Source organism: Nerophis lumbriciformis, linkage group LG10 (assembly GCF_033978685.3).
Source record: "Nerophis lumbriciformis linkage group LG10, RoL_Nlum_v2.1, whole genome shotgun sequence".
NCBI lineage: Eukaryota > Metazoa > Chordata > Actinopteri > Syngnathiformes > Syngnathidae > Nerophis > Nerophis lumbriciformis.
In genome coordinates, this window is record NC_084557.2 from 37522703 (window position 1) to 37540053 (window position 17351).

The 17351-nt window shown below is 39.3% G+C and overlaps 1 protein-coding gene across 1 annotated transcript in view; it reads right to left on the bottom strand.

The window, feature by feature from the left end:
* ska1 (spindle and kinetochore associated complex subunit 1) overlaps positions 1 to 10183 on the bottom strand; it is a 44452-nt gene extending 34269 nt beyond the window's left edge. The window contains exons 1-2 of the mRNA XM_061969274.2: positions 10073 to 10183; positions 4509 to 4774 (exon numbers count right to left, since the gene is read on the bottom strand). The gene's annotated coding sequence lies outside the window, so the exon portion shown is untranslated. The remainder of the gene's footprint in view (positions 1 to 4508; positions 4775 to 10072) is intronic.
* Between the last annotated feature and the right edge of the window lie 7168 nt (positions 10184 to 17351).

Genomic DNA, 17351 nt, shown 5'->3' on the forward strand with positions numbered 1-17351 from the left:
ACATATTGCACTGCCCTGAATGGGGAAAGTGGCCCTGTGACTACTCAATCGGGAACGGAAGACGCAATCGGTCCACGCATGTGCGAAAACTGTGTCACTTCCGTCAACTGTTTTACGGCAGTTATTTTTGTGCACCCCGTCACTGTTACAATGGTTTTCTTGTTTGAAATCTTTATTTGAATAACAACATCATATAAAAGATTACATGCAAAACAAAACACATGTTGCTTAAAAATATAGTATTTATTTTGAAAGGGAACAGAAACCTGAACAATGTGCTCAGCAGCCTTGAACGTTAGAGAAATCTATCTTTTTTAAAACATTTGATTTACATCAAATGCATCAATTTACAATATCTGGGTTGCAATCACTTTACCTAAAGGCACATCCGGGCACTTCTGGGTTTCAGGCGATGGTCTAGACCAGTGGTCCCCAACCTTTTTGTAGCTGCGGACCGGTCAACGCTTGAAAATTTGTTCCACGGACCGGGAAATACAATCATGTGTGCTTACGGACTGTTTCCCTGCAAACTGTATTGATCTATATTGATATATAATGTATATATTGTGTTTTTATGTTGATTTAATTAAAATAAAATAAAATAAAATAAAAAATAAATATATATATATATATATATATATATATATATATTTATAATTTTTTTTTTTAATTTCTTGTGCGGCCCGGTACCAATCGGTCCCGGGCCACGGCCCGGTGGTTGGGGACCACTGGTCTAGACCAGGGGCCGAATCCAGCCCGCCAGCTTTCAAAATCCGGCCGACGGGAAGTCCCAAGTAAAAAAAAAAAAAAAAAAAATGTTTTAATTATTTATTTTTTAATTATAATTTTTTAAAATCTGTCCTTTCTAATCCATTTTCTACCACTTGTTACTATCGGTGTCTCCTAGCCGCTCAGGCAAATCATATTGTCTACAAATGCATTTTCCCATCGATAACGTGACATCATCGGCAAAGTGCGCGCTCTTTCAGTCAATTAGTGCGCGAGGAATACACATATATATATATATATATATATATATATATATATATATATATATATACAGCCCGGCTGCCGGCCAAATTGTTTTAACCGAATGCGGCCCCCGAGTCAAAAAGTTTGGGGACCCCTGGTCTAGACATAGCCCCATTAGGCTACTGTTTATTTACCTGCTGAAGATTTGGCCGTATTTTGAAAGGTTTAGAAGCAAATATAAAAGCAATCATGAGAAAAATACTTACAATGGAATGGATTGCATTTTTACACTCTTAAGAATTTTTTTTTTTAAGTTTTAAACCATTTATCATCACCAAAAGGTTACTGCTCGTTAAGACCTCATAATTTTTTGTACACCTGGAGGAGTCAACAAATTAAGCATAAAAGACAAAGTTGGACTAAGTACCGTACTTGATTGACCTAACGAGTGCCGTGCTGCTGTGATCGTCACACTAATGAGAAAAAGGATACGTTTGTTTTCAGATGATTTCCTGCTATAAATATTAGTCATCTACAATTCATGTCTGCAGTTGTTTTTATGCAGTGAAGTTCATATTTTGTGTCATTAATTAGCTATAGATGTCCCTGTTTTTCAGCAATGTTTGCTAGCCATATCAAGGTTCAGTATATGCCAGAGGTGGGACCAAGTCATTGTTTTGAAAGTCTTTGCCCTCGAGTCCCGAGTCAAGACAGGCAAGTCTTGAGTCAAGTCCAAAGTCAAGACTGGAAAGTCTCAAGTCAAGTCCCAAGTCCTGCATTTTGAGTTTCGAGTCCTTTCAAGTGCTTTTAACCACAGACTAATATATTTACACAGATTGTGTATGCTTTTAAAACGCTGTATTTATTTATTCCTTTTAACCACAGACTAATATATTTACACAGATTGTGTATGCTTTTAAAACGCTGTATTTATTTATTAAAACAACTGCATTTGAAATTGCAGGAAAAAAAATAGTGCTGACATTGCACTTCATAATAGCACTATTAATCAGTCATTTTAAACATTTAACTCATTCCTTTACAGAATAAACACATTTGAAAAAACAAGTGCAACTGTACTTATTTGCACAAAAGTGTTAACATTGTATTTCCATGGCATATTGCATTGTAACTAGTTCCACGGCAGTTTATATCCTGTTCTTACCTTATCTCATTGATCTCATCTCATACTGTATGTGTGTTGATGTGTGTGCACACATGAAAAACACAACAAATACATGAACATAACAATGAACAGAGTTGTACTTTTTAGATGTCAGGGCCCTATGCAATATGTACACATATTGTTAATATAGTATACATTTTAACTGACCTTTATTTGACTAGGTTTGTCTTTTTGTAGGTGGCTAATATACGCGGTGCTGATGACCGCCGTCTAACGTTACGTTACTGTGTGTGATATATTGACTAACGTAACGTTATGTATAGGTACCTCATGCAACCCTGCTTAAAAAAAATCACTTGACAAAAAGTATGAATAAGGTAGCGAAATGCAGTGGACGCAACAGATTGCCGTGTTTGCAATGACATTATAACCATAGACATCTTATAAGCAGACACAGCATTGGCTGCTGTGACGCGAGAAATTCGGCTGCCATCTTGAAGTAGTGATGAGGAGCCGGCGAGCAGCCTAAACTGACAGTTGACAGGTAGAAAACAGCGTTTTCCTGCTCAAATGAGCGGACTGTTGAAAATAGGAATCATGGGATTACTTTTCACAAGTACGATTTAACATTAACGTACTATTGGTTGTATTTTGTGAAAATAATATTACCACAGAGTTGAGAAGGAGCAAAGATCTTCAATATTTGTATGTGAAAATCACAAATCTTCTGGGGGAGGATGACGCCCCTACAAGGGTTTGGTTTACAAACTTTCAGCCCCACCTAAAACAAAATTCACCAGCCGCCACTGATTATGATGCATTCTCATTTTAGGCAAAGTATAAGACAATGTTTTCTTAACAGTATAATTGTAACCAGGAATAAGTCTTCAAGTAACAATATTCAAATACTAACATTGTTGGGTAAGACAGAATTTGTTTTTATTCTGAATCCAGTGAAACAGATTGGTGGTTTTAGCTGATATAAAGACTTTCAGGTGTTTATATATGTTTATGTTTGAGTAATTGGCAGACGCTTTTATCCAAAGTGACATACTTAAAAAATACATATAAAACAATCACTGCAAACATTATCATTTAAGGGAAGAATGTAATACAAAATATCAATACAAAGTGTCAAGACAGAATAAACTCTCTGCTGCTGCAGCAACAGAGATACAGTCTATAGGTCCCTAAGAGACATAGATATCTGATGTATTCATACATTGTTTATGTAGGATATACGCATGTATATATAACCTAGAAATGGTCACAGCTGATGAGGTGCTTAAAAAATTGAGCGCGCTCCACCCAAACAAGGCCACCGGCCTTGACAATATCCCCTCCAGATTCCTCAGGGACTCTGCCTCCATCATTGCCCCAATCATCACGCACATAATAAACCTCTCAATTTCACAAGGCCAAGTACCAAAAGATTTTAAGATAGCAAGAGTAACTCCCCTCTTTAAAAAAGGAAGCAAATTGGAACCTGGCAACTACCGACCTGTTTCTATTCTCAGTTCCATTTCGAAAGTAATGGAAAAAATAGTTTATGAACAGGTTGATGGTTACCTTGCCACCAATAAACTCATGTACAAATTCCAATCCGGCTTCAGAACTAACCACTCCACTGACACAAGCCTTCTCTATCTGACCGACCACTTCAAACATGAGGTGGACGCGGGTAAATACTGCGGCATGGTCATGCTGGATCTTCAGAAGGCCTTTGACACCGTTGACCACACTATTCTGTTGGATAAGCTCAGAGCAATCGGATTTGACAAAACCTCATCGAGCTGGATGCAATCTTACTTGGAGGGGAGGGAACAGTTGGTAGAGGTGATTCAGCAGATTTGAATTGCTGTTTTGGGCAGTAGATGGGATCTTTGATCCAAGACACAACTTACATTTAACTAAAATGTTATTTTCTTTGTGCTGGACAAAAAAAAAGCAGTCAGAATATCTCCATGTTAAGAAACTCGGCTTCGGCTCCGCCATGATGTCTTGTTAGTAAAAACAGACACGCCCCCCCCCGCCCCACACACACACAGCGCGCCTCTTGTGACACAGGAAGAATCAGAATGATGACACTGCAGCTCTCCAATAAAACACACACAGATTTTCTCAGTTTCTAGCCGATACTATTAAAAAATAACGTAAAATAACGCAGTAACGCATCATGTAATAACGGTAACTGAGTTACTGAATATAAAAAATAACGCGTTAGATTACTAGTTACCGCCGAAAATAACGGCGTTACAGTAACGCGTTACTTTGTTACGCGTTAGTCCCAACACTGGTCACAGGAGACGGAAGGAATACTGCGGGGAACACAAGAGGACATGTAAGACAAGGGCAGAGGGAAGCACAGAGAGCAGGCAACGAGGACGGGAGCCAGAGACATGATGCTTACTATGAAACAGTGAAGTACGTTCTAGCACTGGATCTTCGGGTCCGCTGGTCTTTATGGCGTTGGCCCTCATCAGATCCAGGTGCGCTGATTGTCGATTGCCCGCGGGAAGAGCGAGCAGGGGCGTGTCCCGAGGCGCTTGCTGCAGAGGGAATGATGGATTGCGCATGCGCCGTGACAGCTCGTCCCGTGCGGGGTCGCTGGGGTACTTGAGCCTATCTCAGCTGCTTTCGGGCGGAAGGCGGGGTACACCCTGGACTAGTCGCCACCTCATTGCAGGGACAACACAGATAGACAGACAACATTTTAGTGGCCAATTTAGTGTTGCCAAATCTTTTTTGAAATGCCAATATAATCAAAAAAGGATGGCAAACAAAATCCAAATTAATAATTAACTATAAATAACTAACTTGTGCATGTCAAATCTGCAGATCCTTGGTAGTGTAATGGTTCGCCCACGTGACTCTTATGCCACATGATGTGTGCTCGATACTCTGCAATATTAGTTTTTGAAAGTGATTATCTCTGTAAAAATTATGTACTGTACTGCAGTCTCTATTTATTCTCTTTTTAACCAGCCACCATAATTCAACTACTGGATGGTGGAGAAGTTTTGTCAAGAAAAAAAAAGAATAACTTAAAACAAAAAAAAGAAATAAATACATCTCCTCTGTTCTGTACCTCACTGTCCAAGTTACATTATATTGTCATCTCCCTCGTTATTCCATTTGCTATAGGTGACTTTAGTGTTCTCGTAGGACGTATCGAAACGCCTACCCAACACCAAGCCAAACCGGAATCAATGAAGAGAACGTGTGACATTTCTTCATAGATATGACAGTGAAAAAAATAAAAGACATACAGACATACTTATTGCCTCTGTACATATTTGTCTACTATGACATACAGAATGTAACTGTAATGTCCCAAAATTTCCAGCAGATGGAGATCCCCGTCTGCCTGAATGACTTGAACACCCATCCATCCATCCATTTCTACCGCTTGTCCCTTTTTGGGACAAGCGGTCTGACATGTTCTTAACTTGTTAAAGACAACTTACGGCATTGCTTATACGCTGATTCGTGTACGATGGCAACAGAGATTATTACAGCAGACAGCAACATGTATGACTTGCTTTCAGACGAATACCGGAAGTCAACCAACAGGAAATAATTTAGCAGAAGTGACATCTTTCAACTGCTGTTTACCGATTATGGCATACAAGAAATAAAAACAGTGTTAGCTCCAAATTAAAGCATTGCAGTCATTATATATGTCGTTACACATTGTATAAACAATACAAAAATATTATCAAGTAATTATGTAAAGAATATTAACAAGTGACTTTAGGACAACACAGTGACAGAAAAACATTATACAACCTGCCCTATCACATGATTCTACCATGTTGGCAAAATACAAACACAATATATAACACATAAAACTTTGTATTATACTTGTGTTGATTTAACTACAAACGTTTGTAGCAAAATCATTCGGTCAAACATTTTTTGCTAGTCACTGTCATTTCCAAGAGCCAGGACCAGTAGCCAGAAATTGTACTCAAGTAAGAGTACTGTTACTTTCGAGATGTATTACTCAAGTAAAAGTAAGGAGTAGTCACCCAAATATTTACTTGAGTAAAAGTAAAAAGTATGTTGTGAAAAAACTACTCAAGTACTGATAGTAACTGATGAGTAACCTGTTTGTTTAATGATGACGGCAACAAATAATGCACAAAAACATAAAAATAGCAATGAGAAAATTCAGAGCCAGGAATATCTCTTAAGCGACTAAAACAATAATATATATTAAATAATAATACATTAACATAAAAAAAATTAAGGCAAATTGAGCCACAATAACTTAACAGCACCATAGGCTCAGTAAGCAGAGATTACAATGGAAAATACCAAGTTAGCCTTTACGCAAACGATAAACTAATAGGTGTGGGCTGCATCTGGGAGCACACTATGCACTTCTGATTGGTGTTTCTATGCATGCGTGAGTGTGTGTGCGTGTGTCACTTGGGGTCGCGGGGGGTGCTTCCTCAAATTTGACGTTGAGTTCATGTAAGCTTAAGCTTGTTGCCGCTGAAACTTTTTGTGCAGTTGATCATGTGACCGCCTGGCTCTGTTTGATTGGTGAAACGGAGTCAAACGTCACCAGTGACTGCATTTGACTGGTGAAACGGAGTCAATTTTTATCGATCTGTTAATGCACGCTTTGTTTGTTTTGGTTTGTCAGATAGACCTTCAAAGTAGGATCTATCGCATGCCTGCGTTTCACCAATCAAATGCAGTCACTAGTGACGTTTGACTCCGTTTCACCAATCAAATGCAGTCACTTGGGGTCGCGGGGGGTGCTTCCTCAAATTTGACGTTGAGTTCATGTAAGCTTAAGCTTGTTGCCGCTGAAACTTTATGTGCAGTTGATCATGTGACCGCCTGGCTCTGTTTGATTGGTGAAACGGAGTCAAACGTCACCAGTGACTGCCTTTGACTGGTGAAACGGAGTCAAACGTCACCAGTGACTGCATTTGATTGGTGAAACGGAGTCAAACGTCACTAGTGACTGCATTTGATTGGTGAAACGCAGGCATGCGATAGATCCTACTTTGAAGGTCTGTCTGACAAACCAAAACAAACAAAGCGTGCATTAACAGATCGATAAAAATCAGTAGCGAGCAGTGTTGGGACTAACGCGTTACTAAGTAACGCGTTACTGTAACGCCGTTAGTTTTGGCGGTAACTAGTAATCTAACGCGTTATTTTTTATATTCAGTAACTCAGTTACCGTTACTACATGATGCGTTACTGCGTTATTTTACGTTATTTTTTAATATAGTATCGGCTAGAAACAGAAGAAGTGTCGTCCTTCTGTTTCACAAGGAAAAGAAAAGGCGTGCTTTCCTCGACCGAGGAGCGGAGCGCAGGGGAGACGTTCCTCCAGGGCCTATGTGCTTCGGGGCTAACACCCTTCACTTTACCCGGCAGTGGGTCTTTACAGCTCCGGACTCGAGGGTGAATGACGAGGCCGGCGGTTTGTTGCAATTTTGTGACTTTATTGGTGTCTTACACGCAGCCATCCACCAAGCTAGAGCACCTGCACTCACTCACTGTTGCGCTCCCTCACTTCTCTCGCCCACTCACTCACTGACGTCACTCACCTCACATGCTGTCATATCTTAAAGGGCCACACACACATACACACATACGCTACTCTCATAACAACTAAAAAGACATCATGGCGAAGCCAGAAGTCGAGTTTCTTAACACGGATACATTGTCACTACTTTTCTTTTGTCGAGCACAAAGAAAAGAACATTTTAGTTAAATGTAAGTTGTGTCTTGGATCAAAGATCCCATCTACTTAAAGTTAAAGTGCCAATGATTGTCACACACACACTAGGTGTGGTGAAATTATTCTCTGCATTTGACCCATCACCCTTGATCACCCCCTGGGAGGTGAGGGGAGCAGTGAGTAGCAGCAGTGACCGCACCCGGGAATACTGCCCAAAACAGCAATTCAAATCTGCTGAAACAGCTACATAAATGGTAAATGGGTTATACTTGTATAGCTTTTCTACCTTTTTCAGGAACTCAAAGCGCTTTGACACTATTTCCACATTCACCCATTCACACACACATTCACACACTGATGGCGGGAGCTGCCATGCAAGGCACTAACCAGGACCCATCAGGAGCAAGGGTGAAGTGTCTTGCTCAAGGACACAACGGACGTGACTAGGATGGTAGAAGGTGGGGATTGAACCAGTAACCCTCAGATTGCTGGCACGGCCACTCTCCCAACATCGCCACGCCACATAAGCAACATGCTTTGACGAAGCTAGTAAAGAGAGACACAGACTCCGATGCCACTTCACCTCCACCTAAGGATTTTAACGGAGGCAATGCTAGCCAGGACAACATTGATAGAGCCATTGCAGCGTATGCGCTAGAAGACATGCAGGCTATTTCTACAGTGGAGTCACCCGTTTTCTGGCAGCTAATTAGCATGATACCGGCATCAAACAACAAATGGCGCGGAAAACATGTTCCAAGTACCTGGACAGTGAGTACATAAACATGGAAAGCGAGCTAAAGAAAACACTCCAAACTCTGCCTCTGCTCATCATTGAAGGTACACACTGTCAATTCTCTTATATACTATTTCATTCTAGACTTCTAGAGTGTTTGATTATCACATCACTCTAAATGTATAGACTATAAAGTTCACAAACATAAAGAGGGATGCTAGTGGGCCAGGCCAATCTTACCTTATCTCTAAACTAAAACTGGGGAAATGTGTAGAGTCTTCTGGGCTTCACTACAGTGTTGATCTCCTGAATACATGATTTTATTTCACAATTCCTTGAGAGAAAAAAATGCCTGATTAGGCTTTGTGTATGTCATGTGTGCCTTCCTTGGGTGAAGCCAGCTTTACAGCTATGTTGTTATTATGCGGTTTGTTACTTATGTATGTTATGTTGCAGCTATTTCAAATAGTTTTGTCAATTTGTTGTGGCTTGAAATAAATTGGCCCTTTGAAACATATCTTTGTCTTTGTGTGTTGTATGTAGAGCACATTGCTTAGCAGAGTTCAGTGATGCAAATGCATGTCAAGTTGATCAACACATTGTATTATTCTCCAGTGCAATAACAGTACTGAAATGAAGGCTAAAAGGGCATTAATGGGAGCCTTAAAAAAAAAGGAGAAAAAAATAAGTAACTAAATAGTTACTTTTCACAGTAACGCATTACTTTTTGGTGTAAGTAACTGAGTTAGTAACTGAGTTACTTTTGAAATAAAGTAACTAGTAACTGTAACTAGTTACTGGTTTTCAGTAACTAACCCAACACTGGTAGCGAGTAGCGAGCTGAATGTAGATAAATGGAGCGGAGTAAAAGTAGCGTTTCTTCTCTATAAATATACTCAAGTAAAAGTATGTTGCATTAAAACTACTCTTAGAAGTACAATTTATCTCAAAAGTTACTCAAGTAGATGTAACGGAGTAAATGTAGCGCGTTACTACCCACCTCTGGCCAGGACAGACGCAACAATTCAATGCATCACACATTCTGTGGTTAAAACACAGCTGTTTGTAATTATACATTTGACCAGCATGTGGTATCTGGTGCCTAAGCATGTATTTAAGCTTTGAGAAATTCTTGAACCATTGGCTCAAGTGGTTCAATGCCTCATGAGGCTTCATCTGACCATCACTACCTTTATGAACCACTCCTTTCGGGACTCTATGAAAGGTATTCTTATCTCTCTAATTGAACAATTGGAACACTCAAGAACAGAACAGCAATAGCTAATTTCCTGCTCAAAATCTACTCTCACTTTAACTTGTTTTAATGCTACGCTCAAGCTGATTGACCATTGAGTGAATTAAGCCGTGAAGAAGAAAAACGGATATGACGTCAGATGCAATCCAGCTATACTGATCATTTAAAAGTCTACTTTTTGTCAGGCCGCATGTATAGATTTAAGTTACAGTGAGTGCCTTGTTTAAAAAAAAGAACATTTTAAAAAATAAACTCAAAGTATATCAGACAAACCTTTAACAATCAGAGTCAGTGATGCTCCCGTGCGCCATTAATTGCAATGACAGAAGAGTGAAAGTTGTTGAAAATGTGGCGATAATACTTCCTGTTTTTAATTCTTGTTCATGTTTGTATTCTTGTTCCCTTTTACTCCTAAGTAAGCTGATTTTTATACAAAAAAAATCATTAAACATTCAAATATCACAGAACATGATGTCACAAGGCTCTGTCTTAAAAAAAGATGCAAGTCCAGGAAGTAACGTTATCTTCGCACATGCGTGGTCCGATCGATCGTATCTTCCGGTACCGATCATTAACATGATAAGTAACCTTGACCGGAATTAGGTCACTTGACAGCAAGATTTTCGGCGGCCATAGCTCAGACTTTTCTCATGAACACACAGCAAACACGCCAGTTCGTTTTGAAAGTGAATCCCCAAAAAAAGAGGCCAAGGCAGTGTGCTCATGCCACCTGTAGAAATAAACAGGTTAAGGGCAAAGGACTGACCTTCCATGAGTGAGTTTAATAGATTTTAAAAAGGTTGAAATTAGTAATTTAACGGTGTTGTATACTTGATGGTCGTGTCACTCTCCCAGGACAAAGTGACTGTGTGATGCGTGATGAGCCAAGAACACGCCAACAAGGAATCATCGAACAAAAAGCTTTATTTGTTTCAGCGAGCCTCAAACAGGAACTGCAGCTTCCAGGAGAAAGAGTGGGCCTGATTACTCTCTTCTGATATCCTCAGACAAATGTCCTTAAATACCTTTTACCCAAAGACCCCCACTCTTTGTAACTCTAGCCTTGGAGCCGGTCAGTCTGGACAAAAGCCCAGCTTGTTGTTTGGCCAGTTAACCTATTTCCTGTGATCGGTTTGAGTCGGATGACCTGCGACCCCTATCCTCTACTCCTATGTGTGGGGCTTCCTACCAGCTGTTGCTAATGTCTCTACACTTCCCCCAAACTTGCATTGCTGTAGGATCCCAATTTCCTGGGGGAAAATGCCACTACTCTCTGGAGCGCTTGTGATGGACATGTGCAGAAGATTATGTGACCAAATACAAACACATGCTACTTCCAATCATATAAGAACATTGTATACGGTATAATTTAACTCAACGGTTAATTGCCCATATAATGTATCTTAGCATACATCAAGATTCTAACAAGATGTGGATAAAAACGATCTTTCTGTTCATAATTAGACCAACATAAATCAATAACCAGTTAGTTAATGTGGTCAAATTATATTTTTTGTAACATATAATCAATTATGTAGAATTGATGTACTGTAGAACCTAATCAAGGTGGGGTTAATTTGTCTGGCTTTGCAGTTTGCAGAATAAATATTTAAATCATATTCACTTTTGTTTCCAAATATTTCCAAAAGGAGCTGGTAAAGACGACTTGAACAGGCAGTGGGTAGTTCTCATGCACTGCCATAAAAGATTGGTACCCAAGTCATGAGATGTGGTCTGCAGTGAGCATTTGTTGCCTGCAGATTTTGACACCACAGGTGTCAAAATCTAAATTTTAAATTTAAAGAGGTTGCGAGCTGGAGTAATCCCCTCACTGTTCAATTTACCAAAGCACTTGCAAAAGGTAGGACAATTTAAGCTACATCAGCAGTCAAGTAATACAATGAAAGTCGATCTCAGGGCGGACACTCTAACCACAAGGCCACTGAGCAGATATCATATAGCACACATATATAGATATATGTATATAATCTGTCTCATTGCAGATTAGACAAATTGCATTTTCCTTACACTGAACAAAAAAAGTCATATGTCCACTTATGTTTAAAAACTCTACACTCTAAAGCAGGCCTGGGCAATTATTTTGCCTCGGGCAGCCAAATTTAGAGAGAAAAATGTGTCTGGGAGCCGGTATATCTGATACTAATACAAAACCTCACAATAATGTCTGATTGAATGCTAAAAACATTATCACAGACGGCCTGAAAAAACGGAATAGAATTTAAAAATTGTTTACACCCAGAATGTACATGTAAATAAAGAATGTGGGATTTACAATATTAACTATGAACGATAAAACACTGAATATTGACAACATATGAACGTCACACCCCCTCTCGATTGACATATTTTACAATCAAGTGAAACGCAACAAAAATGCAACAAACAAAGCGAAATCCCGCCTAAAATCTGATATATCTGATATACCACAAAGCTTTAGAAATTTGTTGTAAAAATCTCCTTCCGCGTCTGTCCCTGACACCCACATTTCAGGCTGACACTCTGGAAGCAGTCTGTGGAAACGCTCTCCACTCACACTGCTTGGTGCCTCGTCTGAGCGGCTGTGACTTAGATTACCATAATAACTAGTATATCATGTAAAAGCGCAGATTCCAACCATTGAAATACTTTGTATAGTTCAAGACTTACGGTCATTTGAAGACATCATAATGGCAGCTACAGTTTCCATCTTAAAGATCTAAAAAAAATGATTTTGGAATGTCCGGCGGGCCACATTGAAAAGCTTAACGGGCCACATGCGGCCCCTGGGCCTTAATTTGCCCAGGTCTGCTCTAAAGGTTGGAAAAATGCATTTTTAGACAACATGATTTGCCTGAGCAGCTAGGAGATCCCGAGAGTAACAAGCGGTAGAAAATGGATTGATGGATGGGCTAGAAAGGACAGATTAAAAAAAATAAAAATAAAAAATAAAATAAAATAAATATAAATACATATATATATATATATATATCCATCCATCCATTTCCTACCGCTTATTCCCTTCGGGGTCGCGGGGGGCGCTGGAGCCTATCTCAGCTACAATCAGGCGGAAGGCGGGGTACACCCTGGACAAGTCGCCACCTCATCGCAGGGCCAACACAGATAGACAGACAACATTCACACTCACATTCACACACTAGGGCCAATTTAGTGTTGCCAATCAACCTATCCACAGGTGCATGTTTTTGGAGGTGGGAGGAAGCCGAAGTACCCGGAGGGAACCCACGCAATCACGGGGAGAACATGCAAACTCCACACAGAAAGATCCCGAGGCCGGGATTGAACTCACGACTACTCAGGACCTTCGTATTGTGAGGCAGACGCACTAACCCCTCTTCCACCGTGCTGCCCTATATATATATATATATATATATATATATATATATATATATATATATGATATATATTTTAACTTGGGACTACCCGCGGGCCGTATTTTGGACGCTGGCGCGCCGTATCTGTTGATTAGCATAAATAGCGTAAATAAGTCATTCTAGACCTGCTCCATGTTTATATGCGCACAAGACATTTCATCTCGCGTCTGCAATTCTAAATTCGAACATGTTGAAAAGAGAAACTGGAGATTGTGATGTATCATGTTGTATGCTTGCATGTTCGAAATAAACTCAAACTCAACTCAACTCAACTCAAATAGGCCCTGGGTTGTCTTTGGTGCAGTAACATCAATTGCCACACGATGGCAGTCAAGTAGTTTCCCTAAATTCATATCCATTGCACCTGGGATCCATAATTTAAATGTCCTACAATGCTTGGCTTTAACTCATGAGGTCCCTGAAGTGACTGTAGGAAAGACATTGCATTGCAAGTTTCAATCAGTCAATGGAGTGGATGTCACCTGATGTGACAGTCATGTGACAGGATGTGACAGGATGTGACAGTCATGTGACAGGATGTGACTTGCCCAAAATGGCAAGCAGTGGCGTCCCAATTCGAGAAGGGTATAGCTGCGCCTGCAGAACTACTTTAAGTTGCGCCCAGACTAAGGATGACGACAACGGAAGGGAACTGATAGCTTATCAACTACGGCACGGACAACAAAGGTGCAATTTTTCAAGATTTATGCAGATCTCAAATACAGATCAGCAGGTGCCAAAAGGTAAGAAAAGTATCTTTTGCATAATATTACGAAACAAAACGCCAGATAATATGGTTTAACTTATACACACACACCATAATAATACTTGTATGTTGAAGCACAGTACAATCCTTCAAACGGTGCAACTTCATAGTTTACCAAAGTCGTACTAAAACATTTTGATAGATTTTTGAGTGCCGCGTGTAATGTTGTATATTTTCAATGGAACATATACAATGTTGGTGTTGTATACTTGAGTCATATTGCAGTCTACACGTATCTCTTGTGTGTGATTGCCATCACACTTATCATTTCACTATGTACCAAATAAAATAGCTTTGAGGTCGGTAAGCAAAACCAGAATTGTTCCGTACATTAGGCGCACTGTCGAGTGTTAAGAAAAAGAAATAATTTTAAGTGCAAAATACGGTACATTTTCCAGCCTACTTTTTAAATGATTTAAATGCCCGATTTAAAGGAAAAAAACTGAGTGGAAGATGGCAGAGTGATTCTCTTCTTTAGATTTTTCTTTTAGCGATGTAGACGACGTCCAGAAAACCCACAATGTGTCTACTTGGCCACATTTGGACAAATGTATGCATTTGGATAAAACAATGCCCAAACCATTCATTTTAGTTGTTTACCAAAACTGCTGCTGGACATGGAAGACGTGGAACACACATTTAAGAACACACGTTAAGGTGAGTTGAGTTCAAAGTTTTACTGCACATAACTATTATCAACTGTTCCCAAACAACACACAAGTCATTGTTTTTTATTTCAAGCTATAGATAGACGCTGTTTTTATTTACTGTAGGTAGAAAAAATGATTTAGATTATAGGATTGGGCCTAAGAAAAGGCACACTTAAATAAATACATAGAGTGGGGTTTGGGGGCCCCCCAGAGGGAGTTGTAAGGTGTGCTAAATGACAGTTAATAGTAATGGACCCTTATTGGGGCCATTTGGTTCCATAAGTACACTCTCAGTTACATTAACATTATTACCCATATAACAACTTAAAATGTTAAAGTTGGGGAATAATTTAATCTCGTTTGACTCAGGAACATATGTTTACTTTAAATATGTTCAGTTTTATTTATTTCCATTCATGTAAAGATGGAGTTTGTTAATGGGGAAGTGCACTTTTTTTTTTTTAACTTTACCTATCGTTTACAATCATTATGACAACGGATGTATTTTTTTAAATGTATTCTTAAATAAATGCGATCTAAAGTCCATTTACAAAGGAGCTCATGGCAGCCGCTCTATTCTGCCTATAAAGCCTTTAAAGAACATCTATACACCTCCATTGAGGTTTTATATACATATTGTAAGTATATATGTAACAGGCACATGTATAATTTGATGTAATATTTACATATTTTGATAATTTTATGCATACGCGGTGCATTAATTTCAAGAACGCCTCATGAAATTTGCTTTTTTTTTTTTTTTCTCCAACAGCTTAATTGATTACTGCTTACTGCAGACTTCATGAGAACCAACAAACATAATAAAACATAATTTACTGTACAAGGTCTGCTGTCATTAGAATGCCGACTGATAGAAACTTGTTATATTCCTGTTTAGATAAAGAATGACTCATAATCCACACGAGGAAAGGGGAGGTGGAGCTAAGTGTGTTCTGTGTTGTTCTCGGCATTACCGGGTCTAAATTGTCTGTCAAAATGTACCAACTAGTTGGAAATTGCCTCAGCCTTCTTCTATACAGGTGAGATGTATGATTTATAATCTACGATAAACTTCCAAGGAGCAGGGAAGCGAGGAAACAGCAGACCACTCGATGATGTAAACATAGCAGCATAAACTAGTGATCACGTTGCCGCTATAAATAGTTTGTGTGCGTTAGCACTTATAATTAGCACTTATAATAACAATATCACTAATACTTGGTTAATATTCAAGTCACCAAATGTAAATAGAGTATTGTTAACGCTATTTGAATGGTTATTTATTGGGTTTTCTGGGCGGACTAAAGGACCTCCCATTGGCTTTGCTGTAAACTGACTTCTTTTTACGTTTATTTACAAGTTAGAATGCATTAAAAAAAATCGATCCGTCGTCATGTCTTTCATAATGATTGTGAACGATAAGCAAAATTCCAAAAAAGTGCAGTTCCCCTTTAATGTCTCTTTTGTGAGACAAATAGTTTGTTCCTTTGGCCAGGTTATTGTCATTTTGCCTTGTGGTAGCACCAATGAAAGTGATTTAGATTCATTTCAACAGGAGACATGGATTTGAGATACAAGTGTTTTGAGAATTAACTAATATTGTAAATGGAGGTACTATTATACATGATAAAACACACTGCAATAATATTTATACTGCCTGTATATGTCATCATTGGCAGGACCGTCATCTCTCTTGTTGGTTTTATTGATTGTGTGTTTTGGGCTTTTTACCTTGTGATTATTTTGACTGTATTGTTCCTCAGACAACGATCTGATGACAGCTTTTGTTACTGCGCCGCCTCGCAACAAAATGCTTCAAAGCACCTTTTCAAATCTGGTCCGCTCCGCCATCACACATATTGACATCGTAATTACACCTAGAGAGGCACAAACATACGTATTATATTGTTGAGGATAGAAGGGTCAGAGGTATGCTGGGAGTCATCAGCTTTTTGATTGGATGTTTACAAAGAAGTGGGTGTTGCCATTTGTCACCTGCTAAATATCGACCTCAGAAAAGAAGAGGAGACAAACTCCAAATGGGGAGAAAGTGAGAGACACAAAGACAGAATTTAATTCTAGCATCAAAGCATTTGTGCATTTGTTATCTGATGTCAGGTGTGCCATGTGTGAGTGTACCTCGACTTGTGTGAATGCTGCACCAAAAATTATTCTACTGTATTCATAGTAATTACCTCTGCCAGAAAGTTATGTTTTCTTAGGCGTAGGTTTGTTTGTCCGTTAGTTTATGAGCAACATAACTTAAAAAGTTATGGATGGATTTTGATGAAACTTTGGTAAGTGGTTTGATTTTGCTCGTGACTCATTTAATTTCTATGACACTACCTTACATTTAAGCTGTGTGTGTGTGTGTGTGTGTGTGTGTGTGTGTGTGTTTGTGTGTGTGCGCTAGTGGCCCGGCCTTCACACAGAGAGAAAATAGATGTATTTCCTATTGTTGTAGAACAAACTGTTATGATCTGGTGTTGGATCATAGTTTATTTTGGGTTTTGAGTCACTTGTGATATAAGTTATGTTTCAGCACTCCTGTTTTGTGTTGTCTTGGTTGTCATGGGTACTGATTGTTTTCGCCTGCATCTGATTAGTGTTCGGGACTCACACCTGTTCCCGGGCACTAATCAGAGAGCTATTTAGTCCTGCTTTTTCCCGTCACTCAGCCTGGTGCTTTTGTTTGCTTTACGCAACTGTCACGTTTATTCCTTGTGTCCGTAAGCTAAGCGTTG